Below are 9,888 nucleotides of genomic sequence, written 5' to 3'. Positions count from 1 at the left end.
AAATATATGTTCTGCTCTAATCACATGGGTTAACCACAATTAATCGTCTTTGGATTTTTAAAATTATTTTAATTATTTTAAAATTTTTATAGAGAGAAATTAATTTGTTTATTTTTAAAATTGAGCAAAGACTGAAAATGTATTTTTATCTATTTATTATTTGAGTTATTCAAATTATTTAAGTTATTCAAATTGCAAAAGTTCAAATCAATTCAAACTCAAAACTCAAATTACTTATTCAAATTGACTAAAAATTCCAAATTAGTTCAAATTTATTTTTAAATCGAATCGAATTTTATACACCTCTAAAATTAAGTACTTGATATAATCAGTTACATGAATATAATATTTTAAAACATTGTTTTGAAAGGAACTCAGTGCTAAAGAGTATTTTAACAAAGTAAAACATCTCCTAAAAATAAATTTTAAAACACTTAAATTAATTTTTGTACCATCAATCAAATTGCAACTAATTTTTGTACAACATTTTGTAGTTCAACCTTAATATTTATAATTAATCTTTTGAGTTTTTAAAATATGGTGATGTTAATAAAATATGTACATATTTAAGTTTAAATTTGATAAATTTTTATTAGATTAAATTAATAAAGTAAGTAAACAGTTAAAGCTAAAGTTTGTTAATATTTTATTGGTGTATAGTTTATCATTATAGTTTAATTTAAAGAAAACTTTCTATTTTCATCTTAACTCTTAACTCTTACGTCATATTTCGACTTATTATATATTTTGTATAATTTATCATAATAGTTAACTTTTTTAAATATTATCTGTGAATTTTTTATTTCTATAATTGAATTATTCTAGAAGAAGATAAATATATTTTGATTACTTGTTTATACTTATAGGTAGAGCATAATTTGATTTTGATACCAATTATTGGAAGATCGAGTTTGGAAAATGCAAAGGAAAATAGGTTTAAGGGAAAAACTAAAGTTAAAAATTTTTTTACAAAAATTTAATTGTACTATCTAAAGTAATAAACACTGAAATTGATAGATATTTTTAGGCTTGCTAGGTTCTATATGATAACATATTGAGAGCACTTGAATTTGTTCATTGAGAAACAGTTTGGTGAGTAAGTATAAATTGAACTGTAAACACTGAGTGTTTACTATTCAAGTTCTGGGGAGTGTTTGGATTTGAGTGTTTTAATCTTTAGGTACAAATGTGATATATTTATACTTAAAAAGTAATAAAGTGTGAATCTCTCGTGTTTGTAATTAATGGTAACAGACTTACTGATTGGGTTGACTACGATAAAATTTTTACAATATTGCATATTATCCATTATGTATTTATATAATCGCTAGTTAAAAAGATAAAAATAACACTCCTCTCTTGATTACATGTTTCAGATATAAAATAGAACACTTGGTTACCATAATGTGTGCATGGGTCTTGTTTATTATTTGTTAATTAAGTTTAGGGTGAAGTACATAAATGGTAATTGAATTATTGTCTGTATTTTATTTTTATCACTAAACTTTTAGTTTTTTTGAGTTAATTGCTAAACTCTTAGGAGTCAAATTTTTTTTTGTCACCAAATGTTAACAGTATTTTGAAATTTGACAAAGGGTTGACGTGAGATTTTTCATTGCTTCAATAATAAGTTTAACCTTTTAATGTTTATATATTTTATCAATTTAATTATAAATATAAAAATTAATAAATTTAGTCTTCAATATTTATATAATTTATCGTTTTAGATTAAATTCTAAATATTTAATAAAATTAATCTTTGATGTTTAAAAATAATAATTTTTTAAAATTTTGTAAATTTATGAAGTGTGTTTATGAATGAGTCGAGAAAGAGGGTGATTGGGGATGGAAATAAAAGAGATGTACAGTTGGAGGTTGGTAAAGAGTAGATGGGGAGAGTAATTATGTTTTACCCCCACAATAATGGGCTGTTGAGGTCTGCTTCTAATATCTGTGGAATCTGCATGATTTACTGGCAATCGTACGGATGCTGGACCCCAACCAAGCTGACATCAAAGTAGAACAAAAATACAAATTTTTTTGGGAGGATTAATTTATAGGGTAAAATACACCATAGACTAACAATTAGTAAGTTTAGTAGGGTAAATTTATATGGGTAATTTCACACATTTTCTATTTATTTATATTATTAATATTTTAACGATTCATCGTGAGGTTTGATGTGATGTGATAGTTGTTTATTTTATATTTTAATGGAATTTGATTCTTATACATAAAAATAGAGCACATTTTATTATCAAACGTTTACCTTTTTAAGAGCACTTGTAACACAATAAATAATTACAATTGTTGATAATGGTTAAATAGTTAAAATATTAATCATAAAAAAATATAAAAATATAAAATTATTCAAGTTTTATACGGGTGTAAGTGTTATTAATCTCCTTAAAAATAATTATTATTATATGGTGTTTTTATTTTTCATATTTTAATAAAAACTAAAAAGAACAAATTAAATTTAAAATGAATACACAAACAATGAAATTTTAACTTGACAGAACACAAACATCTCAAATCTTTAAATTTTCCATTTCAAATAAAATCTTTATGCTATAGATAAATCTTTTGTGTAAAATTTATTTTTCACTCATATGACGATGTTGTGAGTTGACAGGGATTAGCGTTGTGTCGGATGTTGTACGGACACGTGCTCTCATTAAAGAAAATTTTTCTCCTCACATCATTTATAGTTTATTTTTAATTATTTATTAATATTTTAGTAACTTTTTTCGTGTAATTGAAACATAATTTTGGTACTTCTTTTACTTTGAACCTTGAACTTGAACTTTGAATCTTGAATCTCAAATTTCGAACCCCAAACTTAAATTTAAACTCTGAACCTTGAATTTCAAAATTCAAGATTTGGGACTCTAAATTATGAGTTTGGGGTTCAATGTTCAAGGTTCAAGATTAAGAATTCTCGGTTCAGATTTCAAGGTTTAAGATAAAAAAATTATCAAAATTATGTGTCAAACAGGAGTGAGTAAAATCCAATTCGATTTGAAAAACTTGATAAAAAATTTAGATTTTAAATTAAATAGTTCAAATTATTCGGATCAACTCAAACAAAAAATTCAAGTTTCTCGATTTAACTCGAATATTGTAGCGACGTAAAAATTTTAGCTTTCGGTTGGTCGCTAATTGTGGCGATTTATTAAACATTTGAAAACCAACTTTCGATTTTATTAAAAAGGGAGTCGCCACCGATCCTTTTTTATAGGTGTGATCGGACACCTAATAAAATTATTTTAAAATAAAAAGAAGGCCGAATTTAGGTCTACGTGAAAGTCCGAGAGAAAAATTGGGGTTCGGAGTCGATTCGCCGCGAGGAAGGTATTAGCACCTCATGACGCCCAAAATTGGTATCTCGTAAACATGTGTTGTCTAGATTTTCAAAATACGAGTTCAATGTAACATTTAGTCGAGATCCGATTAAAAGATGAGAAATTTTCAATTCTTTGGATTTTGAGAAGGACATACTGTTTTAACACGAGTCGATTGATGTTCATCCAACATAGCGATGAAATCAATGACTTTGTGTTAAACCGACATGTTGCCTTATGTATTAAAATTAATTAGAAAAAGATTCCAAAAGTAAGAATTTAAAATAAATAAATGATGTGAATAATGACATTATGAATAAAAAATATTAACATGGGATACTAGAACATTCAATAACAATAACAATGACATTTGCAAAAGAAATAAAGACAAATCATGAATAAATACAAAATATACTTAGTAATAATAATAGCAGATAATATGTGCATAAGATGACATGCAAAAATATAATGTACGATATATATACATGACGTATGAAAATATAATGCCTAAAAGATACGTATGTGTAATAATATTAAATATATATATGTATATATACATAGTACAGATGAACGATATACGATATATATTAGGAATATAAAAAAACATGTATTTATACACTAATAATCGTAATAAAAGATGTATGTACACCAAATAGTACATAATATTGAAATAATATAATAAGTAGCAATAGTGAAAATAATAAATATAATAATGAATAATATGATATACTGAAAATAATATTAATATAAAATATGTACACAAGTATAATAAATATATGTCTTGATGTTAATAACAAACATAGTAGGAATAAAATAAATGTAATAATGATATATACACAATATGGTATTAAGAATATATATATATATATACATATATAATATAGTATTTAAAAATATATACATAAGATGGTATAAAAATATGTACATGGAATACTAGAAACTAGAATAACAATAATAATGATATTTCCAAAAATAAAATAAAACAAATCATGTATTAATAATAAGAAGAAAATGATATACTTGGTAGTGATAATATAAAATAATATGTACATAAAAGATACTTCATATATATGCATATAATAAGAGTATATAATAATAATAATAATAATAATAATAATGATAATGCAATAATAATGTAAATATATACAAAAGAAAATATATAATGTGACAAAATCAATACAAAATTAATTAGTTTAATAATGTGATGATAGCAATAGTAATAATATAATAATAAAGTAAAAATAATAGTAATACATTAATTAGAATAATAATAGTATATTAATAACGATAATAAAAAATGACGAGATAGTAATAATAATAATAAACTAAAGAGTACTAATAGTACTAACAATAATATAAATAATAATGAAAACGACAAGAGAAATAATAACAATAACAGAATAAAAATAATGATAATAATAATAATAGCAATAATAATAAAATTAATAAATAAATATAACTAATCAATTTTAATAATAAAATGGCAAATTAACTAAAAATATTAAATTGGATTGAAAACAAAAATTCGGGGCAAATCCGAAATAAAGATAAAGAGAATAGGACCAAATCGAACACGCAAATAATAAGGAGGGATCAAAAGCGCAAAAAGATCCAAACTCCTATATGTAGCACCTGGGCGCAGGCCAAATTGGGACAGTATGCAAATTTCAAGGTAAATTTACAAGAACATAAAATGCGAACTGAGCCAATTTAGAAGCTGGCGCGAAGGGGAGGGACTAAAAGTGAAAATCCCCCATCTAAAGGGACAATGCACATGGCCCAAGTCGCATGCTGACTTTCCCCTTTCCAATGCTGTCTTATTGTGCTATTTAAAATAAAAAAAAACTGTTTTAAAATCATTTTTACTTTTTCCACTTTTTTTAAAGAAGAAAAAAAAAAATCCTTAATGCTCTCTAACTCTCCCCATTTCCTCTTTTCTTTTCAGCCGAAAGGTTCATCTCAAGCCCTCAACCACCCTTCAAAATCTGATTGTGACCAACAAAGCAAGACCTTTCGACAGCGAAAACACGATGCAACTCCGTAAGCCTCTCGTCCTCTCTTATATTTCAGATTTGTGTCGAATGAAAGAAGAAAATAGAATAAAAAAATTGTAACAAGTAATCACCTTAGAAATATTTTTTATTTTATCTTCAAAAATCCATACCCGCTTTCTCTTGAAAACAAAGGAAAAAAAAAACCCCTATTTACAAACGGTTCTCCCCTAAAATACGATCGATTCTTTTCTCCAAAATCCCCTCAAAATACAATCCTTCTCCCTCGAAATATCAAAAATCCCCCACACAAATGATAGATTTTGGCTTTTTAAGGCCGATCTACAAAACATTCCTCTTTATTTTTTGTTTTCGTTCTTTTTATTTCTTCCCCATCCCTCGCATGCTTTCTCTTCTTGTTGTTTTTGTCTCTTGCAGGTGTGTCGATGTGGGTGGCTCACGAGGAGGTGAGGCGCGCGTGGGTGGTGCGCGTGATGGCCAAGGGTGAGGGGGTGGCGGTGAAAACTTGGTGGCTAGGGTTTTTTTGTGCTGAAAATGTTTAGTTTGTTGGGCTAGGTGGGCTTTAGGTTTTTTATTATTTGGGTCATTTGATGTGGAAGTTGGGCCTCTTTGTTTTTGGGGTGGGTATTTGTTGTATTTGGGCCAAAATTGGCCTATAATATTGCCCTCTTTGCTCATTATCGTAACGAATAGAGCAAAGACATAATGAAAGGCCAATTTTGCCCGTTTGCCAATTGTTGACTTCTTTGGCGCTTCTCTTCTTCAGTAGTCTCTTTCCAGTCCTCGCATCTTGTAGCTTTAGTTCATTCCATCGTGACTTCAAAGAGATAGAAACTTGTATTTTCAATCTACTCGCATCTTCGTATGTAAGATCCGTCGTGTTTTGCTCTTCTCGCAACTTCGAGAGATGAGATCTGATATCTTCAATATGTTCACTACAACTTCGTGGAAGTGAGGTTTGTGGTCTTTTCTTCTGCAACTTCAGAAAGGCAAGATCTTATATCCTCGATCAGCTCCACTACAACTTCAGAAAGACAAAATCTGGCGCCTTCAACCACCTTCAATCTTTATTCTCTACTCGGCATGTGATCTTGAGCTCAACTCATTTCTCGCAGATGAATTGATTCTTTAAAAACAGACATTAAAACAGAAATTGAAAATAGCTCAGCACATGAGCTAAGGCTCAACTCACTTCTTGCAATGTGAGTTGATCTTTTTGAAACTTAATTTGAAAAGCAGATTTTGAAAATACCTCGACATGTGACCCGAGGCTCAACTCACCTCTCGCAATATGAGTTGATTTTTGAAAAACAGAAATTAAAAGGCTCAACTCACCTCTCGCAATATGAGTTGATTTTTGAAAACAGAAATTAAAAGGTTCAACTCACCTCTCGCAATATGAGTTGATTTTTGAAAAATGAATTAAAAGGCTCAACTCACCTCTCGCAATATGAGTTGATTTTTTTGAAAAACAGAAATTAAAAGGCTCAACTCACCTCTCGCAATATGAGTTGATTTTTTTTTTTTGAAGGCAGAAATTGAAAAACGGAAATTGAAAATACCTCGGCGTGTGACCTGAGACTCAACTCACTTCTCGCAATATGAGTTAATTTTTTTGATGAACAGAAATTGAAATTACCTCAGCGTGTCCTGAGGCTCAACTCACCTCTCGCAATATGAGTTGATTTTTTTGAAAAGCAGAAATTGAAAATACCTCAGCGTGCCCTGAGGCTCAACTCACCTCTCGCAATATGAGCTGATTTTTGAAAAACATAAACAGAAATTGGAATTACCTTAGCATGTCCTGAGGCTCAACTCACTTCTCGCAATATGAGTTGATTTTTGAAAAGTAGGAATTAAAAAGCAGAAATTGAAAATAGCTCAGCACGTGAGCCAAGGCTCGACTCATCTCTCGCAATATGAGTTGATTTTTGAAAAACAGAAATTAAAAGGCTTAACTCACCTTTCGCAAGATGAGTCAATTTTCTAAACATAAACTAAAAATACCTCAACGTGCCCCGAGGCTCAACTCACCTCTCGCAATATGAGTTGATTTTTTTGACAACAGAAATTGAAATTACCTCAGCGTATCCTGAGGCTCAACTCACCTCTCGCAATATGAGTTGATTTTTTTGAAAGACAGAAATTGAAAATAGCTCAGCGTGTGAGCCAAAGCTCAACTCACCTCTCGCAATATGAGTCGATTTTTTTGAAAAACAGAAATTAAAAGGTTCAACCCACCTCTCGCAATATGAGTTGGTTCTTGACAAACAGAAATTGAAATTACCTCAACGTGTCTTGAGGTTCAACTCATTTCTCGCAATATGAGTTGAATTTTGAAAACAGAAATTGAAATTACCTCAACGTGTCTTGAGGCTCAACTCACTTCTTGCAGTATGAGTTGAATTTTTTGAAAGACAGAAATCGAAAATACCTCAACGTGTCTTGAGGCTCAACTCACTTCTTGCAGTATGAGTTGAATTTTTTTGAAAGACAGAAATTGAAAATACTTCAACGTGTCTTGAGGCTCAACTCACTTCTTGCAGTATGAGTTGAATTACGAAACGAAAATAAAAATCAGAATACCAAAACATGTCATCCGGAGGAACTCATGTGTCTTTTCAGCTATCATCACATCCTCTTGCCCTACTGGAGTACCTGTATATGTCATGCATGATGTTATCATGATATGCACATGTTTGTCTTAAATGCCTTTATGCCTACATGATTATGCTATGCGCCTTAGGCATGTTTGTCGTATATCCCTTTCCGTCATGATTTTAATGATCTGTGTTCATTGCTTTGACTCTTGACTTTCTCTTGTGCCCTCAGACCGCCCTCTAGCTTCACGAGTAATCTGCGTTTCTCGCTTATCGCTCTCTTGCCCTGGTTGAACTTTGTCCTTGCGTTGAGGCTCTTGTACTTATCAAATTTTCATCCAGGTAATGCTTAACATTTCTTTTGTTTAGAGTATGTCATTTTACCATTTATCATGTAAATAAACACATAATGAGATGCATGAAAAAGGTCAGATAGGGACAAAAATGATCTTTCATATTCATCTATTTCAAATGTGGCAAACAAAGCAAGTTAAACAATGAGAGTAAAAAATGTCAAAAAGGAAGAAAGGATCGTATTCAACGGATACAAATGCTCTAGATATTCAACACATGAACTCTTCCTCGTTCCTCAATCAAAAATCTTTTTGAGCGTGGCTTCTTGCGTAGAAGATTTCGAGCTTTTAGAAATGCTTCAAATACTGTAGCCTCACCGCTTGACCTATCGTTCGACCGCCAGGTTTGTTTCATTAGGACGCCTCTCGGTTTTCATCCTAATCTTTTGTACTAATCAAAACGCCTTTTCGGTTTTCGCCTTGATCCCTTTTTTTTTTTTTAAGATGCCCTTTTCGGGTTTTCATCTTAAGCATAATATTTCTTCACAGCATCTGAGTTCACTGGATTCGACAACTCTTTCCCATCCATCTCGGTAAGGATCAAAGCTCCTCCTAAGAATGCCTTCTTTACGACGTACGGTCCTTCCCAGTTTGGTGTCCATTTCCCTCGCAGTTTTTTTGTATTGGGAGAATTTTTCTCAACACGCGTTCTCCTTCATGGAATTCTCTTGGTCGTACCTTCTTGTCATGGGCTGCGATCATTCTCTTCCGTACATCCGCCTGTGACAAATTGCCCTTAGACGCTTTTCTTCAATGAGGTTCACTGATCATATCGAGCTTGTACCCATTCTCGCTTCTTCTAACTTTGATTCCATTAAGAATCGTAGAAGGATCTCAACCTCGATAGGTAGCACGACTTCCATTCCATAAACCGAGAGAAAGGAGTTGTTCCGTAGATGTTCAATGACAGATGTGCGATATGCAAACAAAGCAAATGGAAGCTTCGTGCCAATCTTTAAACGTCTCTACCATTTTCCCAATGATCCTCTTAATATTTTTATTGGTCGCTTCAATGACCCGTTCATCTTTAGGCGATAGGCGAGAAGTTATGATGCTTTATTTGGAATTGCTCGCATACTTCCTTCATCATCTTGTTATTCAGATTCATGGCGTTATCTGAAATGATTCTTTCAGGCAAACCATATCGACAAATGATTTCCTTCTTCAAAAACCTGCAAACTGCAGTCTTGGTCACATTGGCAAATGAAGCGGCTTCTATCCATTTTGTGAAGTAATCAATGACCACAAAAATAAATCGATGCCCATTAGAAGCTTTCGGGAAAATAGGCCCTATGATATCCATGCCCCACATAGAAAAAGGCCACGGAGAAGTCATGACGTGAAGAGGCGACAGGGCTACATGAATTTTATCGCCGTAGATTTGACATTTGTGGCATTTTCTGGCAAAACTAATGCAGTCGCTTTCCATTGTCAACCAGTAGTAACCGAGTCTCATAATCTTTCTGGCCATACTAAAACCATTGGCATGTGTCCTACAGATTCCCTCATGGACATCTTCAAGTATCTTTCTGGCTTCAACATCATCCACGCGTCTCAAAAGTACTTGATCCTTTCCTCT

Source organism: Gossypium arboreum, chromosome 5, assembly GCF_025698485.1.
Source record: "Gossypium arboreum isolate Shixiya-1 chromosome 5, ASM2569848v2, whole genome shotgun sequence".
Taxonomy (NCBI): domain Eukaryota; kingdom Viridiplantae; phylum Streptophyta; class Magnoliopsida; order Malvales; family Malvaceae; genus Gossypium; species Gossypium arboreum.
Note: the sequence above shows the minus strand (reverse complement) of the source record.